The 20,262-nt window shown below is 47.4% G+C and overlaps 1 protein-coding gene across 3 annotated transcripts in view; it reads left to right on the top strand.

Annotated features, from left to right (window-relative positions):
* The first annotated feature begins 2,426 nt into the window (after positions 1-2,426).
* The window catches only part of PPP1R16B (protein phosphatase 1 regulatory subunit 16B), a 94,218-nt gene continuing 76,382 nt past the window's right edge, over positions 2,427-20,262 (top strand). For 2 of the 3 annotated variants that reach the window (XM_074347268.1, XM_074347270.1), the window contains exon 1: positions 2,910-3,066. The gene's annotated coding sequence lies outside the window, so the exon portion shown is untranslated. Of the gene's footprint in view, positions 2,578-2,909; positions 3,067-20,262 lie in introns of those variants that run through there. The other variant, XM_074347269.1, reaches the window with a different exon arrangement.

Raw genomic sequence — 20,262 nt, forward strand, 5'->3', positions numbered from 1 at the left:
TTGAGGCTGAATTAGTTCATTTTTTTTTTCATAGACTCAGGAGTTGCTTGGCCCTCTTTCTTCTGGTTGCCTTGCCTCACATCGTAGCAACCATTTCATCACCCAAATTCTGCTTTCTGTCTAATTTATATGTAACTATGAGTTGACTTGAGTTGCAGTTGACCAGTTGCCAACATTTGTTATTCCCTGTCTTTTTGATTATAGTCATCCTAGTGAGTTGGAAATTGTATCTCATCATGGTTTTGATTGGCATTTCTTTGATGGCTAATGAAGTTGAGCATCTTCTCTTGGCCATTTGCACATCCTCTTTAGAGAAGTATCTATTCTGATTCCTTGTTCATTTTTAATTGTTATTTGCCTTTTTATTATTGAGTTATAAGAGTTCCGTTTATAGTCTAGAGACAAGTCCCTTATCAGATACATGCTTTGCAAATATTTCCTCCCATTCTGTGGGTTCTGTGGGTATTGCATTTGTTTGCTAAGCTGCCATATCAAAATACCACAGACTGGGTGGCTGAGACAACAGAAATTTATTTCTCACAGTTCTGGAGGCTAGAAGTCCAAGATCAAGGTGTCTGCAGACTTGGTTTCTCCTGAGGCCTCTCTTGGTCTCGTAGGTGGCTGTCTTTTCCCTGTGTCCTCACATGGCCTTTCCCTTGTAAAGGCATCTTTGGTGTCTGTTCCTCTTCTTATAAGGACACTGGGTATACTGGATTAGGACCCCATCCTAAGGGCCTTTAGTTTGATTTAATTACCTCTTTAAAGATCTTATTTCCATATACAGTTACAGTCTGAGATACTGGGGGTTAGGAGCTCAGCTTGTGAGTTTTGGGGGAACACAGTTCAGCCCATAACAGTTATCTTTGCATTTTCTTGGTGGTGTCCTTTGAAGCACAGAAGTTTTTCATTTTAATGAAGTCCAACTTGTCCATTTTTCCCTTTGTTGCTTGTGCTTTAAGTGCCATACCTAAGAAACCACTGTTTAACCCAAGGTCATGACTTATGCTATGTTTTCTTCTGAGAGTTTTATAGTTTTAGCTCTTACATTTCAGCCTTAATCCATTTTGAGTTAATTGTATATGGTGTGAGGTGGGGGTCCAAACTCATTCTTTTGCATATGGAAATCCAGTTGTCCTAGTACTGTTAGTTGGGAAAGAAAAACCCCAATTCTTTCCCCATTAAATTGTCGTTACTCTTGTTGAAAATCAATTGATCATAAATGTAAGGGTTGATATCTGGAACCGCAGTTTTATTCCATTAATCCACATCTATCCTTATGCTGTCCTGATTACTGTAGCTCGGTGGTAAGTTTTGAAATCAGGAAGTGAGTCTTCCATCTGATTCTGAATGTACTTGAACTTTTGGTATCAAATGTTGTGAGCCGTGTAAGTGAATAGCAAAGCATGGGGATTTGGGCCCATACTCAAAGCATCACTTCAGGAAGGCAGGCTCCAAGTTCTGTGCATGCCTTGGAGAGATGGAGTCCCACCCTCGGCCCACAGCTCTTCATGATAAATCAATGGAAACATTCTGCAGAGAACAATGAGGCCCTTGGGTTATTTTAAACATCACTTAAAATCTTCCCCACCTGTTCTGCTCTCTAATTGCTCTTACTGAAACAGTGTCATGCACAACTGGATTATTAATGAACTGAGAGGAAGCCAGGGGGCAAATTGAGGAGGGGCTTTTAAAGGAATTGGTGGGGTTGGGAGCCCCTAGTCAGCCCAATCCGGAGGTTTTCACTGCCCCAAGAAAGCTTTGGAGTTTTCTTAGCAAACAGGAAATCACTAAACTCAGATTATATCCTCAGACTCAGAAGAAGGTTGCTACATAATAATGAGTAAAGGAGTTCTGTGAACAAGACTGCTAAGAATTGAATTAACTGGGTATCACTCCCAAACTCCCCAAACCTAAACCTTCTTGGTGCCCCACTGGCTGGCCCTGGGGTGCCAAGGGCTCTAATCTGAAGCCCGAGAAAGCTCAGGAAACAAGGCCCTTTGTGGAGAAGAGAACTCTATTGTTCTAAAGCCAGTGTTCAGCGAGTGTGGATTCCAGAGAATGTTTGGGGATGGATTTTTCCCCCTTTTGTTTGTTAACTTTCTCTCCTCTTCCTGGAGGGTGGGAGTGGAGAGAAGGGTCCCCTCAACAGCAATTTAAAAATAGTTAAATCCATTGTCCTGTAAAGGAAAGATGGTGCGGAGCGCAGGGGCCATCACCTCAGGAAGGAGGCTTGAGTTAGATGATAGAAGTCACCGGGTGTGTTTTGCGTTTTATTTTTAGCGTTAGATCTGAGGGAGGCAGCCCCTTTCTAGATCCTGCGCCTGTCACTCAGTGGCGGACGTCAATGGAGGTACGACCACTTCCTTCCTCCGCCTCACCTCCTTTCTTTCCAGAAAGAGGAAATGATGCGATTCGACGTCGCAGGCCACGGCCCCCATGCTCCCACTAGTCTCGTTCTCGCGCCCCGGCTCCCCAGCTGGGGGACCTGCTCCCACAGGCTCATCCCCGGGGTAAGGCCTGGTTGGGCTCCTTGATACCCTAGGAAGCCTTGAGACTCAGGCTGCGCAGGCCTTCAAGGTAGGAGACTTGAATTGCTATCACTGGTACTAATGCTGTGTGACCTTGGGTGGTTTACTGCAGCTCTCTGGGCTTCTGGGCTTCATGATGCCCTTCCATCAAATGGGAGCAGGAATACAGTCCTGGGCTTTCCTCTTTCCAGGGTAGTGGTGTTGGAGGCTAGGAGGAAGACCGTAAGGAAAACTCTTTCAAACCTTGGCGGACCCCCATCCGCCTTTCAATTTACAGCTGCTCAAAGTTGGGGGGGGGTGAGCGCACCCGGAGAGGCGGGGATTCTTCCCGGAGCTCAGTCGCCTGCCAGGTCTAGTCGAGCGTGCGCACCCCCTTCCCTCGAGCTCAGGCCCCGCCTTGGGGGAGGAGCCGAGGGGCGGTGCGGAGGCTCGCGGCGGAGCAGAGCAGGCTTCTGTCGCCGCACCGGCAGCTGCGGCTCAGGGACGGACAGACGGAGCCAGGGCCGGGAGCCGCCCGGGGCAGGGCTCGGGAGAGCGGGTGAGTTCCCCGGCGGCGCCGCCTGCCTCCCTGCGCTCTGCGGCTTGACAGAGTAGGGATAAGGATCGCGGCGGGGAGGTTGTCCCAGCCTCCGAGGGTCTGGCCAGGGGTTTGCTGGGCGCTTTGGGGAAGGGCGGTCGGCAGAAGATAATTGAGGGTTAAGGGGAAACTGGAAAGGCGGGTACCAGGAGCTCAGGGCCGAGGAGTCGGGCTGGGGTAGGGGCGTTCTTCCGGAGACGATGCCAGGGTAGGGGGTGCATTGGCAGGTTGTTGGCTGGGGCCGCCATGGCCGGATCTTGGGGCGGGTAGGGGGCTCCTGGGCTGGTTCTGGGCTCTGGGCCGCCGTCTGCCGGGGGATGCGATGCCGGGTAGTGGGAGCCACAACCGGCACCAAACAGTCCCGGCGCCCAGCCTGGGTCTCGGCACGGGGGCGCCGCCCCCTCGCGTGGTGGCGCTTGGTCCCCTCAGGCAGTGGCTGGGCGGCGGGAGCGCTCCTGCCGGGGCGGGAAAGGTCCCCAGGGCAAGCGCTCCTGCGTGCAGACCCGCCTGCCGCGGGATCCAGCTGACAGCGCCCGGCAGCCCCGGGGAGACTCGGAGCATGGTTGTTCCCGGCGTCTCCAAAGGGCCGCCGTGCGCCCGCTGCTCCGGCCGCTGCGCCAGGAGCGCTCCTCTCCTCCCAAGTCCCGCGCATCAACTCCAGCCGGAGGAGCGCCCCCGAGCGCCTAGGATGGGCAGAAACTGTGCAGCCCTCCTCAGAGAGGTCGCGCAGAGGGGTCTCCCCAAGGTCACCCGAAGCGCCCCGGCTGAGCTGCCCAGATCGTTCCGAGTGGAGAGCCAGGAGGTGCGGGGAGGGGGTGTCGTTCTCTGCCCGCCTTCTTCTCTGAGGCTGACTCCCTCCCTCCCTCCACCTCCTCCCCCAGTCCTGACCGGCTTAGCGGGAGATTCTGATGATGCAGCTCCCAGCCTCGGGCGGATAATTGAGCCGAGACGAGCTTTGAATCTGGCCCTCAAAGAACGGCCGCCAGTAAAGCCGGAGGCCCGATGCTCCCGGGCATCTCGGGAGCCCAGGGGGACAGACGCTGCTGCATAAGCGCTTCTCAGAACCGAAAGCCGAGCTGCTTGCGCGCCCATGTGATTGGATTCCACATAATGGGCTCCTGTTCTCGCTGTCAGAAGCGCCCACCAGCTCCCAGAGGCCCCGGGCACCAGGTGCCGCCTCTGAATCGCCCTCTGGGGGGGACCCGGGGCCCGAGGTACCAGGCGCCCTTGTGCCCGTAGGGCTCTCCGGGGAAGGGGCCTGCGGTTAGCCGCCTGGGCCCGTGGGGGTACTTCCCTGTGGGCCTTTCCATTTCCCATGGCTGGTGAAGCACGGGAGAAAACCCCTCCATTTGGGACGCCTCCTCCTCGATTGGTAATAAAGCTTCTTAGTTCAGCCAATGACTAGCTCTCTGCCTGAGGGCAAGGCACTTGGCCTCCCAGCCCAAGTTACATCTAGGAAGTGGGGCTAATCAGGCCGTGGGAGGATGCAGAGAGGACCCTGTGAAGTGCTGGGTGCAGCGGGCACCGCAGTGTGAATGCTCTTAGGTTAATACTGGCGCCTTTTGGAATGGTTTGGAGTGGGGCGTGTCTCTTTTAGGCTGGAGCAGAAGTGGAGCCCTGGTGGGTGGTTCTGCAGGGGCTGAGGGAGTTTCCTCATCTTCCTCCCTCAGCGCTGTCAGAAAGAGGCAGCTTGCAGGCGGCTGGTGGGCGCTGGTGAATCCTTTCAGCTCTGGGCCTGCTCCCAGGGCCGTCCCACTCACCCCTCCCCAGCTCCCCATCTCCCACCTGCCTCCAGGATGTTGGAGGCAAGATGTCAACCAGGCCACTTTGGACCTTCAGCTTTGTAACTTCCCATCACCTGGAGTCTATCCAACAGTGTTCCCCTCCCTGGGAACTTCCTGACCCCTCTCCCGGTACCAGCTCTTCCCAGCCTCTGAAATGTCTTCCTCAGGAAGACAGCTTGATCCTCTTTTGGTCTCCTCTTGCTGTGCCATTCATCCTCTGGGGTTCCTGTGTTGGGGCTCCTCACATCCTCGCGCTCTCTGAATCTCCCCTGGCATGGAGGGATGTGGCAGGCAAGGCCCAGTGCATGCTCAGACTTTGTTGTCTTTCGTAATTGATGCTGGAGTGGAGGATAAGTTCTAATCCAGCTGTTAAGTCTGTTCAGGAGCCTGAGCCACAGGGCTAAGAGGATGCTGATGCTGGAAGGTAGGTTTTTCCCTAAGGCCACAGCCTTTTGCAGAGCCCATTTGGACTCTGGAAACTAGGGCCCCAGGTTCTTCTCAAAGCCCACTCCCCATATCCAGAGTCAACATTCTCTAACCCATGGAGGTTGCAGCCAGCCTGGTTTTATGGATCACGGAAGGCACATACCTAGATTCCTGTGCTGTACTTGGACCCTCAGTCACCTCACTGAACCTTGACGCTTCTCCCAAACTTGATCCCTCTCCCAGCCTTGCCACCCCCAACCCCACGCCACGTGCACCCAGGACTTGAAGTGATTGGTGTATAGTGGGTCCCAAGTGGCATTCTTCCAGCAGAGGCTAGGATGACCTTCTTTATGCTGAGTACATCTTAAGAGACTGGGATTCACGGAGGGCTTGGACAAGCCTTCCTCTTACAAAAAGCCCCAAGTGTGAAGAGCAAGGGAGCCAAACAGGTCTGGTTCAGATGATCGCTCTCTACTTAAAAGCTCTGTGACCTGGGTAAATGATTTACTCTCTCTGAGTCCTGGCTTTCTCATCTGTGAAATGGGAATAACAGTAATGCCTACTTCATGGGGTTGTGAGGACTCTGTGAGACTGTGATGCATAGAAAGTGCTTAGTACAGCACCCGGTAGGGACAGGAATGCAGGAAATGATTATCATCACCATCACCACGGTTTCCTCCTTTGCACTGGGCTCTCACAGGTCCCACCGCCTCCAGTCCAGGGGAAATCAGACCTCTTCTGCCTCTAGCTATCAAGGCAGGGAAAGCCCCTCAGCCTGGGGCCCTGATTTCAGGGAATTCAAGTTCAGTGTAGGCCTGTCCCCAGGAAGTCTGTCATTCAGCCTTTCTCATCTGGCTGCCATTTTTCAGGATTTATTGATTCATTCAGTGGATGTTTACTCCATTCTAGACCTTGTGCTTAGCAAGGGATTTCAAGACGAATAAGGCAGCTCTCAGGCTTTGCAGTCTATGGGCAAAAGGTGACAGTGAGGACACCGTGGGATAACAGCTTCACTGGCAAGAGGCAAAAAGGGTTGTAGAGGGATGGATGGACAGGTGGGCTCAGCTAACCAACCCAGGTGTCATTCCTGAACCTGCCACCTTGTACCTGGGTGGTGATGGACAGAAGCATTGCCTCTTGGGTGGTGATATGAGGAGAAAAGTGAGCCCATGTGGGTAAAAACCTCAGCTCAGAGCCTTCTAGGTATTAATCAGTGTTGGCAAATGTTAGCTGCTATTATTATTATTAGTTGACGATGACCAGTAACAGGCGGGCGAATTTTGCTGTGGGAGCACATCTGAGCCCTTTAGAGATGGTTTTCCAGGTGGCAGCGGGTGGGCAGCCCGAGCCAAGAGAACAGCTTGTGCGAAGTCACAGAGGCTTCAGAGTGCCTGGTGTCCTGGAGAGCAGTGGGCAGCAGTTACAGCTGGAACAGCGTCACCCTAGGGTGTGACAGAGGCAGGGGCAGGAGTAGAGGCCAGGGAGGGAGGCAGAGGCCAACCTGCCAAGGGATCCCGAATGACTAAATGCTCACTCACCTGAAGCAGCCACCCTGCAGCTTCCAGAGTGCTGTCAGATTGCAGTCTGGGATTAACTTCTGCAGGCCGGGAAGGGCTGACCTGTGCCCGTTTGCCAGTGCGTTAACTGTCCCTTCCTCTTCCTTCTACCTGAAAAGCACAGAGGCCCCCCTCCTTCCTCCTGAGCTGCTTTTGCTACTTCCGCAACTGTTTCTTTCTTCCTGGGACTCTCATTTGAAGGAAGGGGATGTGGGTGGAGGAAGTGTCACACTCTGGCTCCCTCATTGACCATCATATTGTACCGAGTACTTTTCTGGGTGCTGGTCACTGTCCAAGGTCTTTGCCTGCATTGCCATCCAATCCTCATACCAGCTTCTCGAAGTAGATACACTTATCCCCACTGCACAGAAGGGGAAACTGAGACACAGAGGGTGAGGCCCTTTGCTAACAGGCAGGTGGCTCATCCTTGGCAGGAACTCATGTCTGGGAGTCTCCAAAGTTGCTCTGTGCTACCGTGTACCCCCTCACTCATGCTGTTGGTAAGTATCTAAAGCTGACAGCACAATGTATGGCTTCTTTCACTGTATACTCTTGGATGCTGGGCAGCAGGCATCTTGGAGATGGGGCACAGTGGAATGTGCTCCAGGTACCTGGGGACTGCCCCATTCTCTCCCGGCCCTGATTTTAGGGAAGGCCCCGTGTGCAGGCACTTGGCAAGGGGACAGTGTTCTCATATGTTTCAGAAGCCAGGGTGGCCTTCCTCGGCCAGCCGGTGTCCCACAAATGTGCCTTGTTGCAGACAGTTTGCAGTATGATTGATGCAGCAGCTGGTGGTTGAGCTCCACGGTGACCCCAGGAAGGATTGAGTTTTTTAGGATGGCTGATCAGAGCATCACGTGACCACATCCGCCACCTGTGTACTGAAGACATCAAAACAAAGGCTTGAATTTCCTTTTCCACAAGAGGCAAAGTTTAGGGCCAGGGTTCAAATCCTGCCTCTGCCTTTCACTGGGTTTTGGGCCTTGGGCAATTTCTTCACTTCCTTAAGCCAAAATTTCATCATCTGGCAATATAGGTCATATATACATAATTCAGAATTGTCACAAGGATTTGTAATCATACATAAAATTGACTTCCATGTTGTAGACAATACTGGTGTACTATCCACAAAATTCTCCTCCATAATTACCATACTTGTGATTATATGGCTATTTGTGTCATTATTCTTTTACTGTCTCCCCCACTAGGCTGATGGTTCTCAACTGGGGGCGGTTTGACCCCTTGGGACATTTGGCAATGTCTGGGGACAATTTTGGTTGTCACAGGTGGGGATGTGCGGAGGGGGAGGGGAGCTGCTGGCATCCAGTAGGCAGAGGCCAGGGATGCAGCAGTGTATCCTATGGTGCACAGGGCACCCCCCACCACCAAGAATTTCCCGACCCCACGTGTCCGTAGTGCCGAGGCTAAGAAAGCTTACACAGGACAGGAGGCCACTAAGATCAGTGACTGTGTCTGATTCATTCAGCCCCGTGTCCCCAGCTGCCCAGCCCGATGGCCGGCACATGGGAGACAATCAATGTGCATTAAAGGGATGGATGAGGACTTGGAAGGCCTTATGTCCCTTGGAGTCCCAGAGGTTTGGCTTGCAGGACATTTTGAATGGGCAAAAAGAGATTGAGATGAACCTGAATGATGAACAGCCAATGGGTAATTCAGGCCAAAGAAATTCAGACCAAGCTATTTCCCTTCCTGAGCAGGTGTTTAGGGGCCCGAATTATCTGAAGTGTTGCTCCAATCGCTGCTGCACTTTGCCTAGACAGATGCAGGACCCACCTTTATCTGGACAAGCAGTCCGGTGCAGGGAACATAGGTGCTCGCAAGGAACGCCCTGTCAGCTAGGCCCTTGGGATTTGCTGAGCTGGGGCGCAGCTGCTGTCAGCTTCCTGTTTTTTCCCTTTCTGGTGGAATGAAGGAAACCCACTGAATGGCTATTTTTCCACTGACATTCACAGCAATGTGATAGGCCTTGGATTAATGAGGTCAAGCTCCAGTGTGAAATCTGCCCAGTAATTTGAAGCTTGGCCAACAGGAAGACATGGCTTGTTTTCTTTGGGTATTCGATGTCTTTGGATGGCTTTGGCCAGGGAAGTTGGGGTCACGACTCTGTACAAAAGAAGGGAATGTTTTACGCCCCGGGTTTATAGAGGCTGGAGTTGTTGTCTCTGTGTCAATTTCAAGCTTTCAGTTGTTGTGTCTCCCTTTAATTTAGGAAGGTTTCTTTTAAAGTAGACTTTGAAATAAATAATTCATTAAAGCAAAGGTTCACCGTGAGACCCAGGCTGGCTGCTGAGCGTGGATCTGGGCTATTGAAAAGACCAGACTGTTTTTCCAGGGCTCTTCGGGAGTTTGAAGGAAAAGATTGGCCCCAGAGGGTGTTTGGACAGGTCGGAGGTGCACATTGGTTAGAACTTACTCTGCTGGGGGAAAGGGATCTCAGGCATGTGCCTCCAACTTGCTCACCATCGTCTTGGGGTTTTTGTAAAATGCAGAATTGGATTCAGTAGGTCTGGGGACGGAGCATCCCCATTTATAAGAAGCCCCCATTCTGCTGGTCTGAGAACTGCGCTTTGGGTAGCAAGGGTCTGGGGAACCCCAGACTACAGGTGAGGGGTCCCTGGTGTCACCCACTCAAGCACAAAAGCAGAATTAGCCTGCTGTGCCTGTGCACGCAGCCACCTGCTCTGCGGGCTGGCCTACTTACTGCGCTCCTTCTCATTGTGCCCGGGTCTGGGACCAAGCATGAGGGTAAGACTGCTTGCTCCCAAGGAGCAATGGAAACAGCCAGAACCGGTGTGAGGGGCGTCTCTTGCTTCCAGAAACATGCGTCCAGGGACACACTGTTCTTGGGTCACCTGGTCACCCGGGGCTTATTAAACATCCAGATCCCTGGGCCCTAGCCCGGCCCACCTGCATCAGAACTGGCCAAGGTTGGGCCCTGGGAGTCTGTATTTTTTAAAAGTGTGCCAGGCGATTCTGATTCCTAGCCAGGCTGCTGGAGGGGAAGCCGACAGGAAGAATTGGCAGCACGTGGAAGTTAATTGCTCAGCAGGATGTGTAAGGTTGTAGAGCTGTGTACTGCCTGCTGGCACCCAGCTGACGGAGGGGCCGACAGCTAGCCTGCTCTGCTCGCCAACCCCTGCAGTGTTACATCTGCCTAGAAGGAAGGGCATCTTTTTCTTTATATTAATAATAATTGTTAACATTTGGCGCTTTTTGTGAGCCAAGCACTATTTAGCTTTTAGTCCTCCTAGCAACTCTAAGAGGTGACATGACTATGCCCCTGATTTTATTGCTGAGGAAAGTGAGGCACAGAGATTCGATGACTTGCCCTAGGTCGCACAGCTCGTAGGTGGTGGAGTCAGGATTGGAAACCAGGACATCTGGCTTCAGAGTCCTTGCACGTAATCATTACCCTCTCGGGCTTTTGGGACATAAATGCTGTTGTACTTCATAAGCTGTCCCTGCCCTGAGGGCGTGCCTTTTTCTAGTTCTTCCCCAGATGGGGGAAAGGCTGGCTCCGGAGTCAGACCTGGGTTCGATCCCTGCCTCTACCACTTCCGGTAACCTTGAGAAGTTACTCACTAACTTCGTTGAGCCTCAGTTTCCCCATGTGTAAGATGGGAATAATAATAGCGTGGGATGACAGGGTTAGCTGTTTAGCCTGTGCTTGGTGCGCAGGGTATACTTGATACATGCCAACAACTGTTATTACAGTAGTATCAGTAAAGGCAGCCCCTGGGAGGCATAGACAGCTTCAGAGCAGAGGGCATAGGTGAGCCGAGCCCTGTGTCACTTACGTCCCTGGGGGCTGGGTCTGCTTTTTTGTGCACCCAGGTTACTTATGTCTGTTACCTACCTAGGCATTCCTAGCTGTTGCTTCTTGGCTCTGGTTACAGGCCCCAGTGTCCATGCCAGCCTGGTGAGCTCTCAGAATTTCTTGGCTCCCAGAATGTTTCAGAGTCTCAGTCAGAACTGGCTTTATTTCCTGTCATCCAAGAGCAAGTAGAAGGCACACATCCTCACACTTATTTTTTTCAGGGCTCTTGGCTCTTCTCAGTGACTCCCTGTCCCCAGATTCCTTTCTGGAACTCTGTAGTCATCACCGGCTCCCCCATGGCCTGGGCAGAGAGCAGACTTTGCCTTGGAGTCTTTGCCTCTTGCCTTATAAAGAACTAGGGAAGAGTTTCTCCAGAATTTCATTTGTTTTCTTCTTCTTCTTTTTTTTTTTTTTTACATATGAAATCAAGCTTTTGTTTTCTTATTGTATCTTATGCTTTTTAACGATAAAAAGACAAACTCATTATTAAAATTCAAATAGTACAGAAATGTGGAAAATCGAAAGTGAAGTTTCCCCAGTCATCATCCCCCGCCACTCATTCTTTTTCCCCAGAAGAAATCCCTGAATGTTTTATGTGTCTTTCCATATATTTCTTATGCATATACAAATCCACATTCATTTACATGTTTATCCTCTTTTCTTTTTAACATATCTAGACAGCACTCTTCTGAAACTTCCTTTTTCACCTAATTTATCTTAGCATATGTCAACACACGTAGATCCACCTCCTCCTCAAGGCTACATGATGGTCCAGTGATAAAACTTTACCGTCATTTGTTTTCTAGTCCCTTGCTGATAGTGATTATTTCCAGTTTTCTTCCTACTATGCACACATGATGCTGTAACATCCTTGCTTGTACAGCGTGTATCTTTGTACACTGGTATGATTTTATCTGTAAGGAAAATTCCCTGCTGTTTGAACTATGACATTGTCAAATTATTCTCCCAAGAGCCAAACCAATTTCTATGCCCTCGACCGGGTGTGTGAATGCCCCCTTTCTCACCCCCTTCTCCAACATTGAGTATTAAGTAACTTTAATTTTTGCCGGATTCAGATAGGAATAAAACAGAAAGCATGTTTCTCAGTCAGCTTCCAAGGTACTTCAAATTTTATTACCCTTTAGACTGTGGCTACATAAAGATTGTTAAATATTCAAGAACTACGTTTTACCTGGCTTGATGCTTGGAATTTGAGCTAGAAAAATTAAATTAAACCAGTTCCTATCCTTAGGTTGGTCTCTGCCTCCTGAAGGAAGCAGACCTGCGGACAAATAAAGTAAGAACAAAGCGGTATGCTTTGAGCTGTGCTGGAGAAAAGTCTCAGCTCAGTTTTGTTTGATAAACTCTTCAAGAATATCACAGAAGAATTTGTAAAATACAGTGTACACTTTATCCCAGTGGGAGGTGGGTACTTGAAATCGTCAAAAGAAAATGACTTGTTAGTAGGACAAAGTGCACGCAGCTCACCCCTAGTGGGGGCAGCGGAAGAGGTGGGCAGCTAGAAAGGGATAAGTAATTTTGAAATAGTCTCTTTGGTGGTTTGCATGTTTACTAATGGGGTTTGTTTGAGGGCAGCTGAACAGAAATGCAGCTGAGTCTGCAGCTGGTGCTGATTACCCATCACACTTACCTGGGCAACTGTGTATGTTAGTCCAGAAAGAGTGAAAGCAAGAGAGTAAAAGGCTAGCTTTGAAGATCCATGAGCTTGGAGCCCATAGAGGTTGGACATGGGTAGCATGAATCGATGGTTACCGCAAGGGTTACAAGGTGTGCTCTGAACAGTGCCCATTGTAGACTGGATGCGCATAACGGGCGTTCAGTGAATGAGTGAGCATCAAAGGTGTCTCTGTCTTGTCAAAGGGCCTCCTCCTCAAAAAGAATAGATCCATTTAGAAAGAGGTATGATCACCTGATCTTACCGCCTGTGGGGATCCATGCCTTAGCAATACATTTTCCTTGGGCCACCTGCCTCAGCTAGCTCTTCATTCGCTTGGGATAACTTAAGAACAACACAGGGCAAGCAGTGGTTGAGAATATCTGAAACAGTGCTGTGGGATGAAACTATCCATCATTTTACAGCAGACCTTCTAAGCTGGGATCTGTAGAGCCAACTGCAAAGCAAGCAGAGTTGAAAAGATTCTGTGGAGCGAGAGGCAGTCCTGACATATCCGTTCATGGATGGCAAGGAGGAGCCAGGGAAGGTACATCCTGGGTCTGGTTCTGGTGTCCACTGTCTTGCCCCAACAGCCAGGTTTCTTTTGTCTGGTTTGATGCTACAGCCCTGGTTCCAAGCCAGAGGACCACTGCCTATAGAACTGACAGAATAGTCTCAGTGAATTCAGTCTCTTGGTCCCCCACCTCCTGTCTACCCTCTCTATCTACTGAACACCTACCACATGCTGGGTGACTCTAGGGTGGATGTAAAGGTGAATAGCATATGTCTCTTGTCTTTCGAGAGCATCTGGTCCAATGGAAGAGGCAGACCTGAAACTAACAATTACTCCGGAGTGTTGAGTGCCGCAACAGAGATGTGGTCAAATGCCTTGGAATTAGAGAGGAGAAAAGAAACCCATTTGGCACAGATAAAGAGCAATTTTGGAGGGAATAAAAGGAGCCGTGAGACAATATTGTGTAAATGAGACAAGGCAAGTCAAGTGCTGAGCATGGTGCCTGGAAAGCACTTAAGACATGATCGATATTATCATTACAGCACTTGCGCGAGCTCTCAAAGAACCAGGAAGAGCTTGCCAGGTGGAGAGAAAGGAGGATATTGCCACTCAATGGAACAGCACGAATGAAGGTGAGGCAGGCAGTGTGGTGGAGAGTGAAAACTCCATGGGCTCTGTAGCAGAGAAATCTAAATCTGTGTTCAAATCCTAGTTCTGCCACTCACTAGTTGTGACTTGAGGGATAAAGGCTCATCGTGGGGATCACAGTTAATTTACGTGTAGTACCTGACATGTAGCAGATGTGTCTCAACAAATGGTGGGTACCACTGCGGGGGTGTGAACCCATCAGACCTATTCAGTGTAGCTGGAAAATTGAGTGCTTGGTGGCTTAGGGGTGGGGAAGGAGTTAGGATAGCCAGGGATAAAGCTGAAAATATCAAAGCCAGATACAGGATGGTCTGGACTATTAGGCCAAGAAATTTAGACTTGACTTTATAGGCAATGGGGAGGCATTTAATGCTTCCTTACAAGGGAAAAACAGGATCAGACTTGTGGCAGAATGAAAACTCTGCCAGTGGTGTGGATTGTGGGTTGGAAGGTAAGAGATAGAAGCAAGAAGAACATTTTGGGAAAAGCTGCCTTCTATGTTCCTGTCTTGGCAACCCAAAGCCCACACTAGCCTAGTGAATGCTCTGTTAAGTCCTGCAGTCAAGTGTGCCTAGGGAGGCAAATAAGGGCAGTGGTTCAGAGTATGGCTTCAGTGTCAAGGCCAATGTGGATTTGAATCCTTTTGGACAGGATTTGAATCCTAGGACAGAATCCTAATCCTGTTGCTTACTGGCTGTGTGACCTTGGGCAAGTACTTAACGCCACTGCACTTTAGTTTACTCTTCTATAAAATGAGGATTAATAGTACCTTTCTCATAGGCTTGTTGTGTGATTAAATGAAATAGTGTAGATAAAGCATTTAGCTTAGCTCAAGGAATGTAGTAAGTGTTCAATAAAAATAAATTATTAAAAATTTAAAAATTGTTTATTTCACCACAGAACCCTTTCCCCATGTAACACCTATTGATCTCCTCTGGAGCTCCTAGTGTCCTACAGACAGCATGTGCTTTAGACTTTCTCGAGAAGCAGAAACACTTTCTGCTCCAGAAAATAGTAAGGAAGGTTGCCAAGTTCTAACACAGTGGTTCTTGGATGCACAGTAGACCCACCTGCGGAGTTTTCAAAAATGTTGATTCCTGGCTGCACCCCAGACTAGTTAACCTAGAATCTCTTGATGTGGGACCCAGGCATTAGTTTTTTTTTTCTTGTCTTTTTTTAATATTAATAATTAATTAATTTATTTTTATTGAAGTATAGTCAGTTTACAATGTTGTGTTAATTTCTGGTGTACAGCACAGTGATTCAGTTATACATATATATATATATAGTCCTTTTCATATTCTTTTTCACTTTAGGCTATTACAAGATATTGAATATAGTTCCCTGTGCTATACAGTAGACCCTTATTTATCTATTTTCTAGTATTTAGTATCTGCAAATCCTGAACTCCCAGTTTATCCTGCCACCTTTCCCCTTCCCTGCCCACTGTAACCATAAATTTGTTTTTTATGACTGTTTCTGCTTTGTAAGTAAGTTCATTTGTGTCATTTTTAAAGATTCCACATATAAGTGATATCATATGGTATTTCTCTTTCTGGCTTACTTCACTTAGGATGACAATCTCCAGGTCCATCCATGTTGCTGCAAATGGCATTATTTTATCCTTTTTTATGGCTGAGTAGTATTCCATTGTATATGTATACAACTTCTTTATCCAATCATCTGTCAGTGGACATTTAGGTTGCTTCCGTGTCATGGCTATTGTAAATAGTGCTGCTTAATTTTAATGATTTATTAAGGTAAAACAAAGAAAAGTACACATGTCCTAAGTGAATGACTTTTTCACCAATTGAACATGCCCACGTAAGCCATAACCTGCTCAAAAAACAGTATTATCAGTACTCCAGAAGCCCCTCTTATACCCCTTCCAAGTCTTTGTACCCCAAACCCACTATAATGATTTGATAGCATAGTTTTGCTTTGCCTGTTGTTGAATTTTACATAAATGGAGTCATATAGTATGCATTTTTGTGGCTTATTTTGGTTAACATTTTGAGAGATCTGTATCATCAAGTGTAATTGTATATTGTTCATTCTCACTTCTATGCTATGTTCCATTGTGTGAGTACACCATAGTTTTTTTCCAAACTACTGTTGGTGGGCATTTTGGAAAGTTTATACTTTGCAACTGTTACAAACAGTGCTATTAACATTCTTGTAAATGCCTTTTGGTGAATATATATAGAAATTTCTGTTGGGTATATTCCTAGGAATGAAATTGCTGGATTATAGGGCATCATATGTTCAGCTTTACAAGATATTGCTGAGCAGTTTTTTAAAGTGGCTGTACCAATTTATATTCCCACTCGGTTTATGAGAATTCTTGCCAACCGTTGGTATTTTCTGTCTTAAAAAAATTGGCCACTCTGGTGGATATATAGTAGTCTTGCTTTGTGATCTTAATATAGGTTCCCAGCATCTCCAGGTGATTCCAACATGAAGCCAAATTTGAGAACCTTTTTCCTAACAGTTTTTGAAAAAGAAAAACACCCATTAATGGAACTGTATAAAGAGATGTTATAATATAAAAATGACAAGTGCCTCCCCATTGACTCTCTTTGACGTCTGTACCCTGAGTTTTTTATAGATCTGATCTGTGTAATCAGCCAGAGGAGGATGCTTTTGCTGTGGAAGGAGAATGTAGAGGTGTATTAAACCTGACAGCCTGCCCCTCGTCCCTCTGTGATTTATGTGGGACAAATGGTTCCATCAGGAGTGATCTGGAAGCTAGATAGAGCCCATGGCAGGACTTTAATCTCTTCTTCCAATTTAAGAAGTGAAAGAGGAGGGAGGACATGAGAAATGAGCAGCAGTCTATCCAGATGTCATCAGATGAAAATATCTGGTCTTCAGGATCAGAGTTTAAGATTTTTTTGTTGTATTTTTGCTCCCCAGAGCTTGCCCAAGACCTGGCACTTGGAAGATGCTTGAGAAAATGAGCATTGAATTTCATATCAGAACTGTGTAACTGTCCTGGTGAAAAGCACAACTCACATGGATGCAGAAGAAGGTGTTGATAGGGATTTAGCCCATCTGATGAATAGTTGTGCTCTCCTTTGTAGTTTCTGTGCTGTGGCTGATTTTTCCTGTTTATTTATTACAAGCATATTTTCCTTTATACCCTCGAGCAAAGATATAATAGCTGTTTTAAAATCTTTATCTGTTAACTTCAACAGCTGGGTCATCCTGGGGTAGATCTCTATTGATTGCCTTTCCTCTTGAGTTTGAGTCACATTTTCCCGTTTGCTTTCTAAAATTTTTTTCTAGTAATTTTATGTTACATCTAGAACACTATGAATGAGACTTGAAGAGACTCTTGATTCTATTATGTTCCTCAGAACAGTCATGATTTAAAAAATCAGTTAACTTGACCAAACAAACTCAAAACTCAGTTTGGGGTAGGCAGCAGCTGAAATCTTTCTTTAGTCCTTTTAGCCTTAGTTGGGCTGCTTGGAACCTGCCCTGTACATGCATCACTCAGGGAGATTTGGACAGAATTTCTACTCAGCATTTGGGGCTACCATCTGTGACTCTTTTCTGGGATTTTTTTTCTCCTCACTTTCCAACTGTAGTTACCTGAACTATATCCTTTTAATTCCTCAAACAGCATGAGCAAAGGTTTTCATCCAGGTTGTAGTCACCATGTGCGACATTGACTGGAACCTGCCTTTGGGTAAAAAGCTACAAAAACATGGAATTTTCCTACTACAAATTCCTTTCTTTCAAGGGTTGACTCCCCTTCCGTTTCTGTCTGCTTGTGGGTGAACAAATCTAGTGCTTTCCAGTAGGTTGTGTGTGTGTGTGTGTATGTGTGTGTGTGCAGAGTTCACAACAGTTATATTGTGAGAGAGTAGGTCCAATCAGAGCTGCTCTGCCATTACCAGATCAGAACCTTTCAGATAGCTTTGTTCATTAAGGGGCCCTCAGAACCCCGCTACTTTGCTGCCTAGCACATAGTAGATGGCAGTGGATATTTATTTATTGATTAAATGAATGCAGCTTTAAATTTAAAATGGAAGTAAATTAGAAGATAAAACTGCCAGAAGAAAATCCTGAAATTAGTTACTCACTGATGACATAAAATAGAGAGGATGTTTAGAAATTTGCTGGAGAAAATGATGAGTGAGAGGAATGAGATAATATTAGGGCCTCTGATAGGTGAGTGTGGACCCCAGTGGCTAACAAAGAGAACCTGAAATTTCAATACAAGGAGATAAATTCAATCGTGAGAGTAACATCACTTTCATGGGACTGAATCTATGGCTTATGGAGAATTTACTATGTGCAACAGAAATAAAGCCGGTCAAAGGGGAGGCAGAGGTAAGCTTGGAGTTCTGTACACCCAAGAGGAGCCAAGAGGAGGGACTCAAAGCGAAGGAACTTTGGCTGCAGATCAAAGAGGGGAGGAACAAAAATGATGTAAAGGCAGTCTACTACGGCTTGCTTCTCTGCACGGTAACTTAAAGGGCACAGATCCAGCACTGAGAGACTTCAAAGCCCATGGATTGGGTGGAAACTTCACTTACCAAAATTCAGAGCGTCTGCAAACTTCCCGATTTATTCTATTGACAGTTTCATCTCCCGGAGAGTAGAGGAGAGAGGACTTTGCTGTTATGAATCTGGTTTGGGAGCTGTTGGGTGAAGTGAAAATGAGAAAGTGCTCACCAAGAAAGGGAACACTAGTCATACGGGGGCTGAGTTCACAGGGCTTGGAAGGCAGATTTTATGAAATTTAGGATGAGATACATATATTTCCTGCCTAAGCCTCTGAAGGTGATGACAGCTCCAATAGTAAGGGAAGTTATGACTGTAATCAATTATCCCCTCTCTGTGTAGATTTCATTTATTTTCCTGCAAGGACGCCTCTTCTTGCTCCTAGTCATGCTTCTGTGGGCCATCTTCCCTGTCTGACGTTTTGTCTTTTATTTTCAAGCAGGGGAGATATTAAAAATACTTAACTGTCACAGCACAGGCACAGACCAGTCGGAAGAGTTGCCAGCCACACGCAGCTGGAAGGTCAGCCCAACGTATAGGCTTCTTAACCTCTCCGAGGCTCAATTTTCTCCTCTTTGAAATGCGAACAATACCTACATTGCAGAGTTGGTGCAGTGATTCCAAATGATGTTACATGTAAAGAATTTGACCTACGGAAGATGTGCAGTGCACAGAAGCTCCCATTATTACCCTGCATTCTTTATCTCTGGGTTCATTTCACCTACACAAGTTATAGGTTCTGTGATGCGTACCTTTAGTTTCATTAAGCATGTGTTTTTACTCTATGCTGATTCCAGCACAAGTATTTGTTTTATTACAAATTGATCTGCCTGGTTTGTTAGTCGAAATGTCCTCTTATCTCCTAGGTCATTAACATCTTGGATTTTCTAAAATCTTCTTGCATTTCATGAGGAAGATCTTTTAAAGCATTTGTGGTTCTTTAAAAGTTTTTTTCCCCGTTCCTTCTTTCTCTTCCTCCTTTTACATATGTAGACTGTGGAATCAGATAGACCTGGCTTCGGATCCCAGCCCCACCACTTCCTGGCTGTGCAGTTCACTGGTATCCATTGTCTGCATTACTCTCGTCCTTTGGCTCTTTGTTCTTTCTTCCTCCCGTGTAGGGCTTTCTTTTTTCAGTCCAACTCTCTGTTTTTTTAGTGTCCTTGTTTCCTTGGAATTTTTCTCCAAAACTCCATGAACAAACTATATGAAAAGCTTTTAAAAATTCCCATATCAGATACTTCCTAATTGGCTAAGAACGCCCCTGGCTAAAGGGGAGGAGATATCTTTGAGGTTTCTGAAGTGGAGAGAGGCATCTTGTTAGGAAGCAAACCAGAGTCCCCTTCCTCCTTTATGTCGGTAATGGCGTGAGACCCAAGATGCTTAGGATAGATGAGTATAGATGAGGCAGTGATCCCTGCCCCACCCTCTTCAAATATGGACCCCACCCAGTTAGGAGCAGGGTGCTTATCTCCCTCCTCTCCAGGGGCAGTGTTGGGCGAGGTGGCAGTCCCTGCTGGCTTAGCATCCTTCTTTCTAGAACTGGAATCCAGTCAATTTAAGGGGATGGAGTCATGGAGGACAGTTCTTCATTCTACCCTGCAGGGCAAGTTATTGGAGAAATTCTTACTAGAACCTAAGATATTCTTGACCCTTGTCTACCATTGAGGCTGCAGTGCCCTTGGTTTAATGATACACTGGTATTTGAGGGGTCTTTCCACTCAGTCTGATAACTTTCTAGATGTTTGTGTTGAGGACAAGAGGATTCAGAACAATGGAGCAAAGGCAAGTATTTAAATCCAAGTTTAGGCGAACCCGACGCAGAACAGAATTGCATATTTAGTTTGAGCGCGTGCAGCCACATCCCACGCCATCATCTGTGGCAGACATTACTAATTGATCACAGCACACATCTCTCCTGTTATCACATGGGGTCTTATAACTCCTGCCATCACTGCGCTCCAAGAAGCCACCACCACCCTTAAGGTTGGCACAACAGAGGAAAGCTTAGCCAAGGATGTCATACTGAGAGAGGGCAGCAGAGCGGGCAGAGGCCACTCCAGGCTTAGCCAGTGTGAATGGCCATCCCCTGTTTAATAAATGTGTAATCCAGGAGGGCATTCTTTGGCCACAGGTGGCCTCCTTTGGAAAATGATCCCTCCAGCTGCAAAGGGAGTTTTCATCTCCCTGCAAAGGGAGGG

The sequence above is a fragment of the Camelus bactrianus genome, chromosome 19 (genome assembly GCF_048773025.1).
Source record: "Camelus bactrianus isolate YW-2024 breed Bactrian camel chromosome 19, ASM4877302v1, whole genome shotgun sequence".
NCBI lineage: Eukaryota > Metazoa > Chordata > Mammalia > Artiodactyla > Camelidae > Camelus > Camelus bactrianus.